The sequence below is a fragment of the Lagenorhynchus albirostris genome, chromosome 18, assembly GCF_949774975.1.
Source record: "Lagenorhynchus albirostris chromosome 18, mLagAlb1.1, whole genome shotgun sequence".
Lineage (NCBI taxonomy): Eukaryota > Metazoa > Chordata > Mammalia > Artiodactyla > Delphinidae > Lagenorhynchus > Lagenorhynchus albirostris.
The window spans coordinates 16240950-16260928 of record NC_083112.1 but is presented as its reverse complement, the minus strand read 5'-3'; the positions used below and the strand labels follow the sequence as shown (position 1 = coordinate 16260928).

General features: G+C 35.9%; 1 protein-coding gene across 7 annotated transcripts in view; it reads right to left on the bottom strand.

The window, feature by feature from the left end:
* INTS6 (integrator complex subunit 6) overlaps positions 1 to 19979 on the bottom strand; it is a 109910-nt gene that overhangs the window by 57537 nt on the left and 32394 nt on the right. The window contains exon 1 of one of the 7 annotated variants that reach the window (XM_060128999.1): positions 17910 to 18030. The exons of the other annotated variants lie outside the window; for them this stretch is intronic. The gene's annotated coding sequence lies outside the window, so the exon portion shown is untranslated. Of the gene's footprint in view, positions 1 to 17909; positions 18031 to 19979 lie in introns of those variants that run through there. 7 annotated transcript variants of the gene reach the window in all.

Here is a 19979-nt window from a genome sequence, read left to right as displayed (position 1 = left end):
GTTTACTGAGAATCTACAACCTTTTGCAGATTGCAGGGCATGCAGAGTGAAGATCATGATCAAAAAGATAGAAGGCAAGAAATAACAAATACTGGGATAAAAAATTAAATTAAAATTCAGAACTACTGGAGATCAACATACAAAGGAGAGAAACTGAAGATTTTAAGAAAGCCTTTAAGAATGGGTAAGATTTTCATATATATATATATATATATATATATATATATATATATAAAAGATAACGTATAAGGACCTACTGTATAGCACAGGGAACTCTTCTCAACACTCTGTAATGACCTATATGGGAAAAGAATCTAAAAGAGTGGATATATGTGTATGTATAACTGATTCACTTTGCTGTACAGCAGAAACTAACACAACACTGTAAATCAACTATACTCCAATAAAAATTAAAAAAAAAAAGAACGGGTAAGATTTTAATATGGTGGAGATAGAGGAATAATATTTAGCGGAAAGGAGCATGTGAGGAAATAAACAGGAAGCATTCAGGAAATTAGTAGCCTATTTTGGGTCAAGTTTATAGAAAATATAGGGGAATGATAAGGAATTTTTCTTCATCTGCTCATCATTTCCTAGTCTTTCCAACTCTACTAAAACAACTCCCACACTAAGTCATCAAAGATCTTTTTTTGGCCACGGTGGTAGATGACAGTGTGGTCAAAGTGTTCCAGGCTTGAGTCTTAACAGAACTCGAAGCTTCACTGCCAGCCCGTTGGGAGCCAGTCGCCAGGTAAAGAAGCTTGAACTAGACCACTGCCCAATAAGAGATCTTACAGAGAGACAGAAGCCACAGGGACAAGAAGCAAGGTGCCCAGGCAACAGTGGGCACCAAAGCCCCAGACATGTAAATAAGGTCATCTTGGGTGTTCCAGCCCCAGCTAAGCCCCCAGATGAATGAAGCCAACTCACAGAATCTTGAGAAATAATAAACTGTTGTTGTTTTAAGCCACTAAGATTTAGGATGATTTGTTACACAGAAATAGATAACCAAAGGAGTCATTAAACCTAGTGAAGATTTTTCAGATTTAGCTTCCCAGCAGCATTCAAAACTATTTATCACTCTTTAGAAAGATACTCTTCCTTTGGCTTTCACCTTAAAATATTCTCATGGCTTCCCTCTGCTTCTTCGGCTGCTCCTCTGTCTTCCACCCCGATCCTCCCCTCAATCTCTAATACCTAGCCATTACATGCTGCTGACACTCAAGGCTCAGTATTAAGCCTTGGCCAGTTTATACTCTAAACCCTCAATCCACCTACTCACAGTTTCAATTACTACCTATACTCAGATAATATCTTACAATTGGTTATGTCCAGCCTAGATCTTTCTTTTGAGCACCAAAATATTCTTCTGCCTACTTGCCATTCCCTCTTGGATGGCTCAAAGGTACTTCAAACTCAGTTTGCTCAAAACTGAACTCATGATTTTCCTCCACCCCAAATGGTACTCTCTCAAGATTCCCTAGCTCAATGAATGGCACCGCAATCTATCCAGTTTTGCAAGAAGCCATCTCCCTCTTCCTTATACCCCCAAATGAAATATATGTCAGCAAATTTGGTTGACTTAACTTTCTAAATATCTCTTGAAACTGCTGCTTCTTTCTATCCCTTTTACTATCACCAACCTCCATGACCAAGCTATTGTCAGAACTAATGCAACAATGCCTAACTGGTCTTCCAACATCCACTTGTCTTTCACTCCTCCACCCCCTACCTCTAAATAAAACCCTTGGATGACTTCCTATTGCATTCATATTAATAACATTAATTGGCATGGCCTCAAAACCCCTTGTGTGGTCAATCCCAACCTTCTTTTCCATTTTATACAATGATCTCTCTTTTTTTATGCTCCAAGTCACATTAGCCGCCTTCTAGTCCCTCAGTCTCAAAACATACTCCTTTTGGGAGAAGAGCCTTTGTACAGTGCCTCTACCTGGTATGATCATCCTTCCCACTTTTTGGATAGTAAATCCTCCTCACCTCTTCAAATCTTAGCTTTCAATGACCTTCTTGACTAGATCCAGAGTGCCCTTATTAAAAGCTCTCACAATACATACTCCTCCCTTTCGTAGGATACATGATCATTGCAGTTTTACTTTTAACACATGATACTTTTATTAATGTCTCTCTCCTCAATTAGACCCAAGGGGACTGAGCTCCTGATTGTTTTATCATTTGATCCTCAGAGCACAGCAGTGTCTAGTTCATAGAAGAAACCCAATAAATATGGCTGAATGAATAAAACAGATGGATGGATAAATAAGGTAACTGGCTTAACTGTGAAAGGTCCAGAGGAATCTAGTGGACAATGGAAAACAATGAAACATTTTGAACAATAGAATAATACACTCAAGTGGTGTGCTTTAGCATAATTATTGCCATGGAAAGACAGATTTGAAGGAAACCAAGACAAGTTAAGGAGCTAATTAATAGTTTAAGAAAAACATCAAGGTGAATGATGGCAAAAGGAATAGGAATGAAAGCAAGAAACAAATTAATGAAAACAAAAAGCAAGGGACTAATATCAAAGACAATTATACAGGAAAAAATATAGATTATGATATGCCCCCTAAGGCTCTGATGCCTTCTCTACCTCTACTATTGCAGTTATGATTTAACATGTTCAAATGATAACAAGTTACTGTAATACATGAAGCATGACTTTTAAAAAAATGCAAAACTAAGTTCCAAAAGGACACACACACACACTCTCAAAAAGAGCACTTTTCTCAAACGATGCACAATAATGTTACCAACTCTAACGTATAACTACACATAATTGTTAAATAATATCCCAAATTATTCAGAATCTAACATAAAACATTTAAACTGAAATAAATTATAAAGTATTAGTCAGAAGGTTAACTTAAAGCACATTGGTAAAGAAACAAAAAATAGAGTAAAAACCTTGTGAATCATTTTGAGACTCATTATTTCCCAGGTAACCGAGAGCAATTAATGTTTCAAGCATAAAAACTTATCAACAAACTTTCTTCAGTATGTTATATATGTCCCTATCGTCTGGAAATACATTGTACCCCCTAAAAAATAACAATAATAAACTTTTCTTGATAATTCAAAGAAGCAGGGAGAAAAAAAAGCTTAAAGACCTCTTGTTCATACCAAATATTGCCCCAAATCACATGGCAAGTTAGCAGGCTGACAAGTCTTCATTAACTGAACTCTGTGCCGGGGTTTTAATGAGATACTCTGCTTGAATCATCGTAGTTAATCCTCCACCACACCTGGTTACCTATAACTTAGATTCTAAGATATATCAGCAATTTAATGTATATTTCCTTGCTTCCCCAAAATTTAACATTAAGTGTACATGAAACTTTTTCCAACAATAGCGCATAATTATCCATAAAGTTGCATATCCCCTCCTTCTTCCATCTCATGAGTTTCATGGTGTTTGAGTATCAAACAGAGTTTAGTCTAAGTCTTCTCCACACTGGGTCTAGAGGTTCTTCTGAATCCCTTTTGGCCATGATAAGTTAAACAGAACATCAGAGTCATACGTTATAGCCTGTGCTTATGATCTTGACCTCTTTATAGCACCTTTAGTTTGAAGAGTGTCACTTCAAGGTATATCAAAGGCTACTAGAATTTCATTTGCAGTTCCTATTTGATTAACCTTAGAATATTTTTGTATTCTCTTTATTTCAATGATAAATTACTAGATGATATAATGCTTCTCTTTAAAAGGTTGGCTTTGAACAGATATTGGATTCTTCAGTAATAGTTCTTCACAACTGGTAAAAGAGTCATAATACCATCTCATAGCTTTGAAAGTTTTACCTCTCTTCTCAGAAACTGGGCAATTTCAACTCTCTTTATATTGCACTGCCTGTTGTACCTTAGGTGATCTAATGTATGTATCATATTTTTTGTTTGTTTCAATGTTTATTCACTGTAAAGTAATAATTTCCTTAGGGATACAAATTTATGTTAAACTTCTGAGACTTCTGGATAAAAATACGTAACAATCAGATGTAATATGTGAACCATGTTTGCATTCTGATTCAAACAAAACAATCGTCAACATTTGTGAGACAAGTAGAGAAACTGGGATATAGAATGGATGTTAGATTATTTATTAAACACCTTAAATTTTTTGTTAAGCTATAAAAAGAAATTAATTTAATTTAGAGTAATTATATTTTAAACTTAAATTTAATAAGATTTTTTAAAATAAATTATTGTTAAGCCATATTGAACACTGCAGGGGTGTGTGTGTGCATGTGTGTGTGCATGCGATGTCTGGAATTTGCTTTAAAATATTCCCCCTAAAATGTATATTGTATATATAAATGTTTATATAAATGTATAAATGTGTATGGGGTAGGGGCAGAACAGATGAAATGAGACCAGCAAAATGTGGCTAATTACTGAAGCTAGGTAAGGGTTCTTGAGGTTAATTATTTTATTTTCCCTACTTTATATATGTTTAAAAGTTCCACAATAAAAATTTCTTTGATTGGACATATGTGAATAACCAACACAACAATTAAAAATGCAAGCAATTAAAAGCCTCTGAGGAAAGGAAATGAGAATGGGAGGTCTTGCTTTTACTACTAGCCCTCGTCGTGCTTTTACTACATTAGCCAAATGTTCATGTTATTTAAACCGAAACATTTTAACTCTTTTAAACAGAATATAAAAAATTTCCCCTGACACGAGGTGTTAATAAAGCAAATAGTTCAGCCCAAGTGAGAGCGAAATGACCCACACCTGTGCATCAATATACACGGACACAGGCAGTACCAGATGTAAGTCCATACAGTCTAGCTGAAAGCTAACTAACTTCTCCTGATTTCAGAAACTCTGAGAGGGTAAGGGTGGATAATATTTCTTAGAACAAAATAAATACAGAATTATCCTTTGGGGGTGGGAGGAAGGTAAGGAAACCCTGACACAAAGAGACTGATAAATTTGTCTAAGTAACTGCAAATTCTGGAAAAAGCAAGATTTAAATCCACATTCTCCCAGTTTGCTACAGCCTTGTTACATATCTGGATTCTAATCTAATGTTTACACTGTGTTTAGTAGTGTGTCACACTACTAAAATCTGTTTTTATCCTTGACTTATAGTAATTAATTTCAGACTGCTGCTTCCTGAGCTCCTATGTCTACTTACTCACATCACCACTTTTGTGTATGTTTCCTCATCTATCAAAATATATAACAAGAATATATATGTATATAAACAAGGCTGGTTTAACATTAAAAATTAATCAATGTAATTCACTATATTAGCAAAATAAAAAATCATATGATAATCTCAACATATGCATAAAAAACTGACAAAATTCCATACTCATATTCATGATATTTTAAAAAACAAAAATCAGCAAACTGGGAACAAAGGAGAACTTCCACAACCTGATAAAAGGAATACAGAAAAAAAACCTAGAGTTAAAATCACACTTACATAGTGAAAGGTTTCACTCTCACCTCATTTGCCAAGACTGGGAACAAGGCAAAGATGTCTACTCTCACCACTTCTACCAGTACATTAAGACAAGAAAAACAAACCAAAAAGCAGACAGATACTGGAAAGAAGTAAAACTGTCAATATTCACAGACAACATGATTTTTTTTTTTTTTGCGGTACGCGGGCCTCTCGCTGTTGTGGCCTCTCCCGTTGCGGAGCACAGGCTCCGGACGCGCAGGCTCAGCGGCCATGGCTCACGGGCCCAGCCACTCCGCGGCATGTGGGATCTTCCCGGACCGGGGAATGAACCCGTGTCCCGTGCATCGGCAGGCGGACTCTCAACCACTGCACCACCAGGGAAGCCCGACAACATGATTTTATATGAAAAAAACAATTCCAAGAAATCTGGAAAAAACTGCTAGATAAAGAGTCATTTTAGGAAAGTCACAGAATTCAAGGTCAAAATATAAAAATAAAATATATTTCTATGTACTAGCAACAAATAATAAAAAATTAAACATAAAACAACTGATTTACAAAAGCGTCAAAATGTATGTGTAGGGGCTTCCCTGGTGGCGCAGTGGTTGAGAGTCTGCCTGCCGATGCAGGGGGACACGGGTTCATGCCCCAGTCCGGGAGGATCCCACATGCCGCGGAGCGGCTGGGCCCGTGAGCCATGGCCACTGGGCCTGCGTGTCCGAAGCCTGTGCTCCGCAACGGGAGAGGCCACAACAGTGAGAGGCCCGCATACCGCAAAAAAAAAAGTATATATGTGTAAAACTTATACAAGGAAAACCACAAACATTGGTGAGAAAAATTAGACTTAAAAAATTTGAGAGATATACCATGCTCATGGATCAGAATAACCAATAATGTAAAATGTGGATTTCCCCCAAATTAACTTAGAGATTCAATGTAATTACAATCAAAAGTGCAGTAGGCTTTCTTGTAAAATTTAATAAGCTGACTTTAAATTTGGATATTTAAATAAATTTAAATATGGAAAAATTTAAATGACTTAAATATGGAAATTCAAAGGCCTAGAACAGACAAAACAAGTTTGAAAAAGAAAATGTTGGAGACAAATTGCCTTCAAGACTTACAAAGCTACAGTAGTAGAGACAGTGTTATACTGGCAAAAGGCAGAAATAGAAATCAATGAAACAGAATAGAAAGTCCAGAAACAGACAATCAAATATGTGGCCAATTGACTTTTAACAAAGATGCCACAGCAGTTCAATGGGTAAAGGATTACCTTTTCAACAAATGGTACTGATACAATTAGTTAACAGTGTGTCCAAAAAATGAACCTCAACACTTTCTTCCCATCATACATAAAATTCCTAAATGAATCATGACCCTAAAAGTAAAAGCTCACACTACAAAACTCCTTAAAGAAAACACAGGAGAAAGTAACATTAAGTTAGGCAAAGATTTCTGAAATAGGACACAGAAAGCACAAACCATAAAAGAAAGAAAGAATCCAAAAAAGAGGGGATACATGTATATGTATAACTGATTCATTTTGCTGTACAGTAGAAACTAACACAACATTGTAAACCAAATATACTCCAACAAAAATTAATTTTAAAAAAAGAAAAAAATTAAAAATATTTGCTCTTTAAAAGACACTGTAAAAATTGAAAAGGCAAGCCATAGACTGGGAGAAAATACTTGGAAAACATGTATCCAATAAAAGACTTGTATCCAGAATATGTAAAAGCTTCTTATAACTCAATGATAACAAGTAAAAAATGGGCAAGAGAATCTGAACACTCACTTCACCAAAGATATACAGGTGACATATAAGCACATGAAAGATGTTCAACATCTTTAGTCATTAAGGAATCCAAACTAAAACCAAAATGAGATACCACTACACACCCACTATACTGTCTAAAATTAAGACTGAAAAAATTCAAGTGTTGGAACTAGAACTCTCATACACTTCCTGGTAGGAATGCAAAACAGTACAGCCACTTTAGTAAACAGTTTGGCAGTTTCACTGAGCCCGCGAGCCACAACTACTGAAGCCTGTGCGCCTAGAGCCGGTGCTCCACAACATAAGAAGCCACTGCAATGAGAAGCCCACGCCTGCAACGAAGAGTAGCCACTGCTTGCTGCAACTAGAGAAAGCCCGTGCACAGCAACGAAGACCCAACACAGCCAAAAATAAATAAATAAGTAAATTTATTTTAAAAAAAGCTTGTCAGTGGCCCACCAATTACAATCCTAGGTATATACCCAAGAGAAATGAAAACATATGCCCACAAAAGGATTTTCATGCCAATGTACACAATGACTATTATAACGGTCCCCAAAAAAAAAAAAAAAAAAAAAAAAAGGGAAAAACCCAACTGTTCTACTTTGGTGAATGGATAAGCAAATTATAGTTATAGTATAGCCACACAGTGGAATACTACTCAACAATAAAAAGGACCAAACTACTGATAGATGCAAAAATGTAGATAAGCCTCAAAAGCATTATGCTAAGTGAAAGAAGACAGACACAAACTACACACTGAATGATTCCATTTATATGAAATTCTAGAAAAGGCAAAACTATACACACGCACTGACGTGCATGCGCACACACACATTGTGACAGAAAGCATGTCAGTGGTTTCCAGGGGACAGTGATAGAAATTAACTGCAAAGGGCATAAGAAAACTTTTTTGGAATGACAGATACATTTTATATCATTATTGTGCTGTTAATAACACCATGTTTACATTTGTCAAAACTCATCAAGTTTTATACTTGAAATTGCTACATTTTATTATATATAGATTGCAGCTAAACAAAGAGGAAATAACAACAAAAGAAATATAAGCAAACACAAATCTGAGAACCATATATTTAGTGGCAAAAAAAAAAGGGAAGAAAGAAAAGGAGAAAAGGCTCTAGAATACATGTGCCATTTAATTTGGAGTCTGGTGCCTTATACTATAACCATGCTGCCTTCTTTCTGAGAACGCTTCTCTAAATACCCAGGTGAGAATATTCATCCTCAATCTTTTCCATGGGACACAAAAGATGTGCATGCGAGCACACATGCACACACACTCCCATGGGAGTATTAGACTTAATTCTTGGGAAGATAATCTAACTATATATATACATCCTGCTCTCGCCCACTTAAGGCAACATAACAAAATGAAAGCATCGAGTGGCTTCACTGTAAGGGATATAGTTGAAGTACTTTAAACTCTTAACAATAGATTACTTGGCACACATTTCACAACAGGCTGAGACCCAAACAAATGGAATCACCAGCAGATTCATTTATTAATTCACTCTGAACAAAAATTTACAAAGAACTAATGCTGTCAGATAATGGAGAAATGATAAAAATCTGTAGAGTATTAAAGTATTATAAGTTATCAATCTTAAAGAAATTAGGTCAATTAGTAGTTCATGAGCTATAGCTGAGCTAGGGACAAGGTAACACTAATGAAATAACTACAGAATGATAATATAGGTACATAATCAAATGCTAAATTTTGTCGTTTTTATAAATGCTGTAAAAGTTCATTCAGGGTACGAATATCAACTGAGTGACTACTCTGTGCAGTGACTACTCTGGGGTTACAAAGGCAAGCAAAAGGAAGACAGGATAGTCCTTGCCCTTGTGGGGCAGGAAGGCAGGCTGACATTAATCAAATAAGCACACAGATTACCATGTAATTACACACTAAGCTAAACGCTATAAGGGAAAAAGGTTTTCTTTTTCTCTTTCCTTCTTTCTTCCTTCCTCCCTCCCTCCCTCTCTTTCTCTTTCTTTCTTTCTTTCCTTCCTTCTTTTTCTCTTTCTTTTTCCTTCTTTCTCTTTCTTTCCTCCCTTCCTTCTTTCTTTCTTCCCCTCCTCCCTCCCTCCCTTCCTGTCTTTCTCCTTTCTCCCTCCCTCCCTCCTTTTCTTTTTTTTTAAAGAGCAAAACAGAATCCTATGCTCCTGTCTTAACTAATGCAGATCACTCCTCCCTGGTGAGTCTCTTGCCCTGATATTTTTATAACTAAATCTCTACATCCCATTAACACCCAATCTTTCCTGATAGCACCAGTGTTACTTTAATGGGCAAGTCTTCTCTAACTCCTACAAAAATTAGAAGTCTCTCCTTTTTGCAGTGTGATAGAGAATAATAAAATAGTAAAATTTCTTGAGCACTTATTTTCTCATTTAATCATTACAACAAGCATGAGATACAGTTATTATTATCCCCATTTTAAAGATGAGGAAACTGAAGCTTAGAACAAGAGAGAATTAGGTTACATCTCTAATTAGCTGCAAAGCCAGGAATCAAGCCTGGGTCTTTATAACACAAACACATTCTTTAATTACATTCTTTAAATATCTACCTTAAATTTGAATTGGAAACACTAGTATGAATTCATGACATATTTACTTTCAGAAAAAAAAAAAAAGTATGTATTCCTAACTCTGTCTACTGCAAAGGCATGAAAACAATGACCAACTCAACAGCAAAGATCACCTCTTAACACTCAGGTTATGGTTTTCCACATACCATTTCCAAATACACAGAACCTGACATGATTCCAGGTCTGGGGCAAAAATGTACAAGATAAACTTAGAATAAGCTGTCAAACTAAAAGGTAAGGAAGTTTCCAAAGCTTTTAAAGCATAATTAATTTCTTTACCATCCCTTTCATTTCAGAAACTAAAAACTGCCCTCAGAATCCAATCTCTCTTTCTTCCTTCTCATCAAAACCCCTAAATTTTGGCTGGACACACGGCCGCCCAAGTAGAGATTATACTCTGCCTTGCAGTAAGTGCAGCCAGGTTCTGGGTGATGGACTCTGACTGGAACTGCCACATAGACGTTTTAGGTCATGTTCACATTAGGAAGCTGCCTGCCCTCCACATTCTTCCCACAGGCTGAAATTCAGTTGTAGTACTGAACTAGGATGTGTTATAAAACCAGTGTCAAGCATTCAGGTAAAGCAGACAGATCAACAAAGGAGAAGGAACATGGGGGCCTAGACAATAGCTTGGAGCAGAGCCACCCTACCTCCCAGACCACCAACCAGTTCTGTCTTTGATGGGAGAGAAAAAGAAATTTTCTTTTTAAGCCACTATTACTCTTGTCCCAATTACAGAAACTGAACCAGTATCCTAAATCATATACCTTTCCAGAAGCTTTTCACAATCCTTGAAAGTTGAACTAGATGCTTGTCAATTTGTTTTGCTTTGTTGCAGAAAATATGCATTCGAAGAGGCAATTTTTGTGCATTAAAGGTAGGGAAGCACACATTCTAATCAAACCAATGCTAAATGCCTTTGTGATTTAATAAATAGAACACTGGCACCTCCAGGATCAAGTCCCATTACTCAGATTTGCTTGGATAATGTAGATGGGAAAAAAGCTTCAAATAAAGTTTTAACATTTTCAGTGGAACTGAGTATTTCTTAAACCTACTTCCTCAAATATAATACAGCGTTAGCTCTTACTCATAATGGACAAAAAAAAAAATCCATATAACTAGTATCAAGCCCTTACAGATTCATTTCAGTTTCCTCCTTCCCAATACATGCAGGAATAATTCTAAAACTCAAGATTTAGTCCTTCAACGTCCTTTCTCTCCCTAAGATTCTACCCTTCAACAATCATAATCGTCAGTTATTTTTCTGTTTATTTCCAAGAACAGTTTAAAATCCAAGGATACCCAAACTGAAATTATCTGGTGGAGAAAAGATATGTGAAAGCAATCTGCCTATCCTAGAATTTGCTGCTTGGGATTAGAGAACAACAACACACTCTATTATATCACCTTTATATTTCTGCCTAGTATGAGAGTTCTATTAAAAAGGATGTACTAAATGTCACTGAATTGTTCACTTTAAAATGATTAATTTTATGTTATGTGTATTTCACCTCAACAAAAAAATATAAAAACATTAGCAAAAGCCAAGCCCTTTACCAACCTAGCCAGAGAGAACAAAGAAAGAATAAAGACAAAGATGGAAGTAGGAGAGAAAAGTTAAATAATGATGATGATGATGATGACTGTAACGAATCAATTCATAAGTCTGACATTCAAAAAGAAAGAATAGAGACATAAGAAGGAAAAGATTGTCAAAGAAATAAGAACATTTCTGAAACTTAAAGGATATGAGTTCCCAAACTGAAAGGGCCTGCCAGGAGCCCAACACAAAGTCTAGTGGCAGTAAGATAAGTTAACAAGTAAAATAATGAACAAAAACTGGGATTACAGTGACAAGAAGAAAGCCCTAAAAGTGCAGAGAAGAAAGTACAACTAAATGCCCAAAAGCTTCACAAGAGGTAGCATTTGACCAGTGTCTCAACAAATACTGAGTAGGTTTTGGGGAGTGAAAGGTGGAAAGAGACAGGAACATTCCAAAATTATGGAACAGGCCCTGACAAATAAAAGAGTGCCATGTATTCAAGGAACAATGGGGTCAATTCATTGACGGTGAAGCACTTAAAAGTAGTAAAAACCAAATAAATCATGGAAAGTTGGAATAAAATCATAAAGTGATTTTTATGCCCAGTTAGGGAGTACAGATATCCCAAGGGAGGAAATGAGGGGAAAACGGAGAACACCTAAGTAGCATCAAAACTCAATTAGAGGGCTTCCCTGGTGGCGCAGTGGTTGAGAGTCCGCCTGCTGATGCAGGGGACACGGGTTCATGCCCCGGTCAGGGAAAATCCCACATGCCACGGAGCGGCTAGGCCCATGAGCCATGGCCGCTGAGCCTGCGCATCCGGAGTCTGTGCTCTGCAACGGGAGAGGCCACAACAGTGAGAGGCCCGCGTACCGCAAAAAAAACTCAATTAGAAAGATAAAGGCAGGTGGGGGTGGGCAAATGGGTGAAGGTGGTCAAAATGTACAAACTTCCAGTTATAAAACAGGTACATCATGGGGATGTCATGTAAAGCATAGTGACTACAGTTAACAATACTGTATTGGTATATTTGAAAGTTGCTAAGAGAACAGATCTTAAAAGTTCTCATCACAAGAAAAAAAATTTTTTCTATGTATAGTGATCAACGTTCACTAGAGTTACTATAGTGATATATATATGTATACATCTCAATATATAAACATAGAATCATTGTGTTGCATACCCGAAACTAATACAATGTTATATTTCGATATCTCAATTTTTCAAAAAATACATATGTGTGTGTATGTCTGTGTGTGTGTGTATATATACATATATATGTACACATACATACATACATACACCCAAGAGCAGCAGTGCTCAACACTTTTTACTTTGACACCATTTGAAGGCTTAAAAACTGAGGATCCTAAAGAGCTTTTATGTGGGTTATATCTACCTACTGATGTTTTCCATATTAAAAATTAAAAATAATAAAGTTTTTTTAAAAAAGATACAGGTTAGCAAAACAAATCTTAGGAATCTGTTTATAGATGGAAATTTTTACAATACTGATGGATGAAGCCTGAGAATGAATGAAACTGCCCAAGAGGAGCATGTCAAATAAAAAGGAAAAAAATAAATAAATAAATCTAAGATTAAACCAGTCACAAGTGTTAAAGCAACAAACAAATAAATTAAGACAAAGGATTAAAACAGAACAGAAAGCCAGAGGAAAGCCAGGAGAGTATAAATCCAGAAGCCAAGAGAAAACTATATGAAAGAGCGTTCAATAGTACTGGCAAAACGTCATGAAAGAGAAAAATTTTAAACCAACAGTTGGATTTGGAAGATGAGGAAGACATTGCTGACCTCATTATGGGTAGAATCAGAAACTAGATTGTAATAGGTTAAGGAGTAAAAAAGAGGTAGGGAAGCGAAGGAGACAGCAGAAACAACTTCTAAATTTGCTGTGAAAGGAAATTAAGAAAGGCAGTAGAGAGGGAAATAGATGTATGCAGGTAAAGATACGAGTTTTTCCATTTGTTTTATTTCATTTCTTTAGAATGGCTGAACCAGGGAGGTACTATCTAATTTCAGAACATTTTCATCACCCAAAAAAGAAACCCCATACCCATTAGCATCTCATCTTATCCCCAACCCCTAGCAACCACTATTTCTGTTTCTATGGAGTTGCTTGTTCTAGACATTTCAAATAAATGGAGTCATGCAGTAAGTGGCCTTTTGTGTCTGACTTCTTTCACTTAGCATATTTTCAAGGTTCATCCACACTGCAGTGTATGTCAGAATTTCATTCCTTCTTAAGGGGATCAACACTCCATTTGTATGGATATACCACACTTGTTTATGCATTCATCAGCTGATGAACATTATATTGTTTCTACTTTTTGGCTATTATAAATAATGCTGATATGACATTTTACGTGGTAATGTTTTCATTTCTCTTAGGTGCATATCAGTAGAATTCTGGGGTCACAGAATAACTGTGTAGAACTTCTCGAGGAACTGTCAAACTATTTTCCACAGCAGCTACATTACTTTACACTCCTACCAGCAATGAGAGTTCCAGTTTCTCTACCTTTTCATCAACATTTGCTTTATCCATCTTTTTTATTTTAGCCATTATAGTAGGTATGAAGTGGTATCTCATTGGTTTTGGTTTGCATTTCCACAATGGCTAATGATGGTGAACATCTTTTCACGTGCTTATTGGCCATTTGTATGTCTTCTGTGGAAAAATATCTTTTCAAATCTGTTGCCCGTTTTTTAAATTGGGTTGTCTTTTTATTTTTGTGTCATAAGAGTTCCTTGTATATTCTGGCTACTAGGCCCTTATCAGATATGTGATTTGCAAATATTTCCTCCTGTTACTATCTTTTCCTCACAGTATCCTTTGAAGCACAAATGCTTTTAATTTTGATGAAGTCAGATTTATCTAATTTTCCTTTGGTTGCGTTTCTGGTGCCATGTCTAAGAAACCATTGCCTAACTAATCCAAAGTCATCAAAATTTATGCCTATGTTTTTTCTTTCAAGGGTTTTGGCTCTCACATTTAGGCTGCCCACCCATTTTTATTTCATTTTTGTACATGGTGTCAGGTAAGAGTCTAACCTCACTCTCTTGCATGTGGATATTCAGTTGTTCAGTACCTCTGCTTGAAAAGATTATTCTTTCCCCATTAAACTATCTTGTCGCCCTTTTCGAAAATCAATTGACCATAAATGTATGGTTTGTTTCTTGACTCTTGATTTTATCTATTGATCTATATGCCTATCCTTATGCAGTACTGTACTGTTGGTGGTGGTGGTGGGGGTTTGTTTGTTTGTTTTTTTAAATCACACACTAGCATGTAAAGAGCAATGGACTTGAAGTAAAAATAAACACCAATGGTCAAGTCCCAGCTCTGGCTCTTACTTGGGAATTGGCTATACTACAAAACTCATTTTCCTTACTCTCGCAGAATTAGGAATTAAGTGAGATGTGAAATTACCTTGTAAACAATAAAAGGTAACACAATTAAGTTTTGTACATATTTTAATGATTACGACTGAACCTCATAAATTTTGGCAGCCAGGAATAAAAGTAACATAGTAAGAACCTTTTAAAATCTGTTTCTAAAAAACAGTGCCTTGCACATAGTAGGCCCTCAATAAATATTTACTGAGTAAAATTAACTATTTTCCAATTGCTCTGTACTCTATTTTCTATAACTGTTAAGACTGAGGAAACAACTTATAAATTTTAAATCATCAAACTTCAGGTTTTTCCTTTAGCAATTATTTCCTTGGAGGAAAAAAAGTGGGGGGGGTAGTAAATTTCCCTTAGGCTACTTCTAGCTTTTTAATATTATCCAATATTCTACTTAAGAAGGTTCTCCTCATATGATATTTAATAAGGAAAGGAAATTTTAAAATATTAAAGTCAAAGTGAATTCTATAAAATTTAGTAACAACATGATTTATTTAGTTGGTAGTTCCTACAGTTAACTCTATAGTTACAATGTATACCCTTTAAGTTTAGGAGGAAAAAAAAAAAACACCTTTTTTTGGTTCCAGCAGCTTAAGATCAATATTTGTTCAGAGTAAAGAGCAATTATTTGGGAATCAGCAATATGTTTTATCCAAAAAATTTCAAAAGTGAGGTCTTTAACAACTTTATTGAAATATAATTACCTACCATAAAATGCACCCATCTTAAAAAGTGTCCAATCCAAACTATATCCAATCTCCTGGGATCAACCATTATGGAAAAGAATATTTAAAAACGATAATGTCTCTATGTGTATAAGTGAGACACTTTGCTGTACAGCAGATATTGGCACAGCATTGTAAATCAACTCTACTTCAATTTAAAAAAAAGTGTCCAATCCAATTATTTTTAGTAAATTTACAGAGTTGTACAACTACCACCACCATCCAGTTTTAGACCATTTCCAACACCCTGAAAAGATCACTTGTGCCCATTTGCAGTGAGTCCCCAGTCCATTCCCAGGCAACCACTAATCTATTTTATGGACATTCCATAAAATGTTGTAAAAACTGAATCACACAACATGTGGTCTTTTGCACCTAGCATAATGTTTTGGAGGTTCATCCACACTGTAGCATGTCAATAGTTCATTCATTTTCGTTGCTAAATAATATCCCAAGTTTCTTTGTTTTATGTCTGGTATAAAACAACCCACAAAAACAATTTGTGTCCTCTTTTACAAAGAGGTTAAAAAAAAAAGTTACCAAAAATATTTATTCCTTGTATACTCCACACTACTGCCACTATCTTTCTAAAATTCAAATCTGATGGCTTTTTCCTCTGCTAAAATCTCTTCAACAATTACCATCAACCTATAAGGCAAAGTTCAAGCTCCTTGGCAGAGCACACACTGTGAGCCATGTTGATCTGTCCAGTCTCATTCCCTATTGCTTCTTTCTTGAACACTCTGCCAGCAATCAGTTATTGACGTATATATATATGGTTCTCCCATGCTCTCTTCTATCACCTATATGCCTTTGAACTCATCTACTTCACAAATTTGCATTAAGTTTTCAAGTCCAACTTAATACATCATTTCCCAGAGCCAGCCCACTTTCTCAGCAGCTTGTGCTGTAATCAAATTACTTCTTACACCATGCCACAACTGTTTACCTATCTCTCTTACCAAACTCATCCCAGCACCTAACCTTATGTTTGAACATCACTGGTATTCAATAAGTATCTGTTCAATTAAACAATACATTCTGACTACTAATATTCTTCTGCTCACTTCAATAAGGAAGATCAACTGTACTCTAAAAACTGATGGTGAAAGGATCTAACAGAAGTAGTAGAACACAATTGCAAAGTCTAGGGCAGTGGTCTGCAAAACAGGGTATACTCCAGGGGTCAACAAACAATGGCCCTCCAGCCAAATCCAGCCCACAGCTTGTTTCAGTAAATAAAATTTTATTGAAAACAGCCATGCTCATTTGTTTAATATATTGTCTGTGGCTGTTTTTACCCTACAACAGCAGAGTTGAGTAGTTCCAACAGAAACCATATGGGCTGAAAAGCCTAAAATATTTACTATCTGGCCTTTAAAAAGAGTTTGTCAACCCGAAATACATCATGATGCGTGGCGGGGGGAAAGAAAATATCAGAACTCCCTTTTATAAGTTTTTTCATCTCATCTTTTAAAATTCTTACTTTTGTATATGTTTTCTAATATTAATACATTAGTGAATATATAATTTCTAAATGTAAAAATGTACACAAATACATTGCGGATTGTGCATGCCCATATTATTTTTTTACTAATAGAAGTGACTCAATTAAAAAATTTTTAAACAAAAACCTAGTAAGTCTTATTATGATAGACAAGTTTTAGAGTTTATTGAAAATTTAGCAATCAAGATTATTATATGAACAATTAGGTTCTGTAAGTACTTCAAAGGACAAGAGAAAGAGGCCTAGAATTAAATATTTTCCAAACCAAAATGCTCAAAACATCTCTAAAGAATCTTTTATGGGGTTAAAAATGTTACTCAAATGATGCAGGTAGTACTAATTCTTCAAGTTGAATGCAACCAAATATGTGTTACATAAATCCAAACTGCTTCAAAAGTGGCTGTTTTTTAAAAAAATCAGTGTAACAGACAAATCAAATGCCAATTTGCCCTTCCAAGCCCTGAAGCCCAATTGCCTGATATATAATCAATATATGATAACCATATAAACTAAGAGAATACTTCACTACATTTTTTTTAATCCATGGGTATTTAACATAATGCAATTTTGTAACTAAAGTGTTCCTTAGTTGTGATAGTAGGCTGTTTCCATTTACGACAACAGATACTAACCTAAGGTTCTGAAGGGCCCAGGAAATACCAAATTCCTCCCTTTACAGATCTTAAGGTTAGGAAGGTGGTTTCTAATAAGTCAAAAGTTGAGGTCTGATCACCATCCTCAACAAATTTATAAACTAAATTTACCAACTGAACCTGGATTTATCAGGTTAGGGTTGTCATTCTGTGTTGAATCATATTCTCCAACGAATAGTAACAGCCCCCAGAGAGAACTACACTCTACTCTGCTCACCTTTAAGGCTCTTTCTGAGGCCTTCCGAGATGACTAGCATCAGACTTTTGAGGAAGGCTAGCCATTAGACAAGGCTTTTCCCCACGATCTGACTGCTTGAAGTGACATCCAGGATCAGGTCGATCCTGTATCCAGGAATCATGACCCTCCCTGAGGCACCAGTCATCATGAGACAGTCAGTGCACTTTGGCACTTCTTGAAAACCACTGGACTGCTCCTTTAGCTGAAAGGAAAAAAAACATCAAAACCACAACAAACAAAACAAAGGGGGAAAAATCAGTAATTCAACCTGAAAAGACAGAGCGTGGGGAAAAATATACCAAAACAGCCTTGTCTAGATCAAAATGTAGCCTTGCCTTGATGTAAAGATCATAGTTTCAGTATCGTTCCAGTCAATGCACGTTTATTCCTAATACGCAAACATAAAGAACTGTAAATCTATTGTATTACATCTGAAAAGAACAATTCAAGGTGGAAGTTATATAAAATAGCTATTTATGGAACACAGCTAAATAATATAATGAAGGTATTTATAAAAGACTAACAGCCTCAGGCTTAGGTGAGTGTGCTCCATCAGGAGACCAAGTACTCAGCTTTTTCATGCTCTCAAATTGTAATCTGACTTAGAGAGGCATGAAATACACCTAACATACTGACTTGATCTGAGTTTAATTGGCAGAAACTGCCAATGCAGTCAAAGCCCATCTTAAATTACATACTATTGAACAGAAAAGGAATTAAGCTTCCATCCTCTTTAAATGACTTGACACTACTACCCCCTGAAACACAATGCTCTTGTCCTAGCATTCTGACTATCAATGTTCATGCTTGTTTAAAATAAGCACTTGAAGATGTTTACATTATGGCCTTAAACAAAACAACTTAAAGATCTGATAAATAAATGATAAGATGACAACGATTATTTATTTAATCTGCTTCAAAATAAAAATTCTGTCAGAACCCAGAGATAAAATTCTGCTTACTTCTCTGTTTTTAAATACAAAATACTTTTCCTAAGACATAATGTTAAAGGGCAAGAAAAAGTCTTTAAGTTTACTGTTTAAAAAGTTGGCTCATAACTCCTTTAATACATTTGTACCCTAAAGTTAATGATACTTGATCAAACAATTATTTTATATTCTTTTCTACTACTTATCCAATATCCCCATCTCAGTCACCACTACCAATAATATCCACACATAGATTCCCAAGTTGAAAACCTCAAAATACTACTAAAACCGTGGGTTTTGTTTTGTTTTTACTTGTCTGAGAATATGATTAAAGCTAGAGACCTCTGTCCCCCAGAAAACCGTGCATATATATCTAGACAATGTCTGGATAACATTTCAGGGAATTTACAGAACCCTCTAAAGCCCAAGCAGGGACCCTGGGTTCAGAACCCTGTCAGACACTTTGCTTTTTTCTTCTCCCTTACTGTCCTTGAGGACCTGCCTAGCGCACCTATGAAAACCTATGAATCTCTCAGACTTCTGCCTCCCTGTCCGGCGCTGGCTTAGTTTTAGCACACCCCATATTTTTCCTGGGTTGTTGCATGTAGTCTGATAATTCTTCCCAGTTTACCATCCTTCAAATCTATCTTCTTTCACGTTCTAGCAAAGTACACTCACTAAAATGCAAATCTGATCGTGTGACTCATCTGCTTAATATCTTCAATATCTCCTCTGCAAATGTTAACAGAACGATGTCCAGTCTCCTTAGGATGGTTTCATCTGGCCTCTACCTACACTTCAAGCATCCACTTCTCTCCACTTCTCCTACCTACACTGACCATATTCCACTCATAGAATTTATAGCCTCCCAATATACTGTTCTCATGCCTTCCTACTTATATATATACACTGTTCCCTCTTCCTGAAATGTCACGGCTCAATTCCTTACTCATTCCTCAAAACTTAGCTTCTCTCATTATTTCTGCCATGAGATTTATCTTAGAGTGTTAAAAATGCTTATTTACTTTCCTATCTTGAAAGACAATATGTTTTCTAGGGGGCAAAAGCCTTGCTTAATTCCATCTTTGTGTCCCCAGTACCTAGAATATAGCAGTACTAA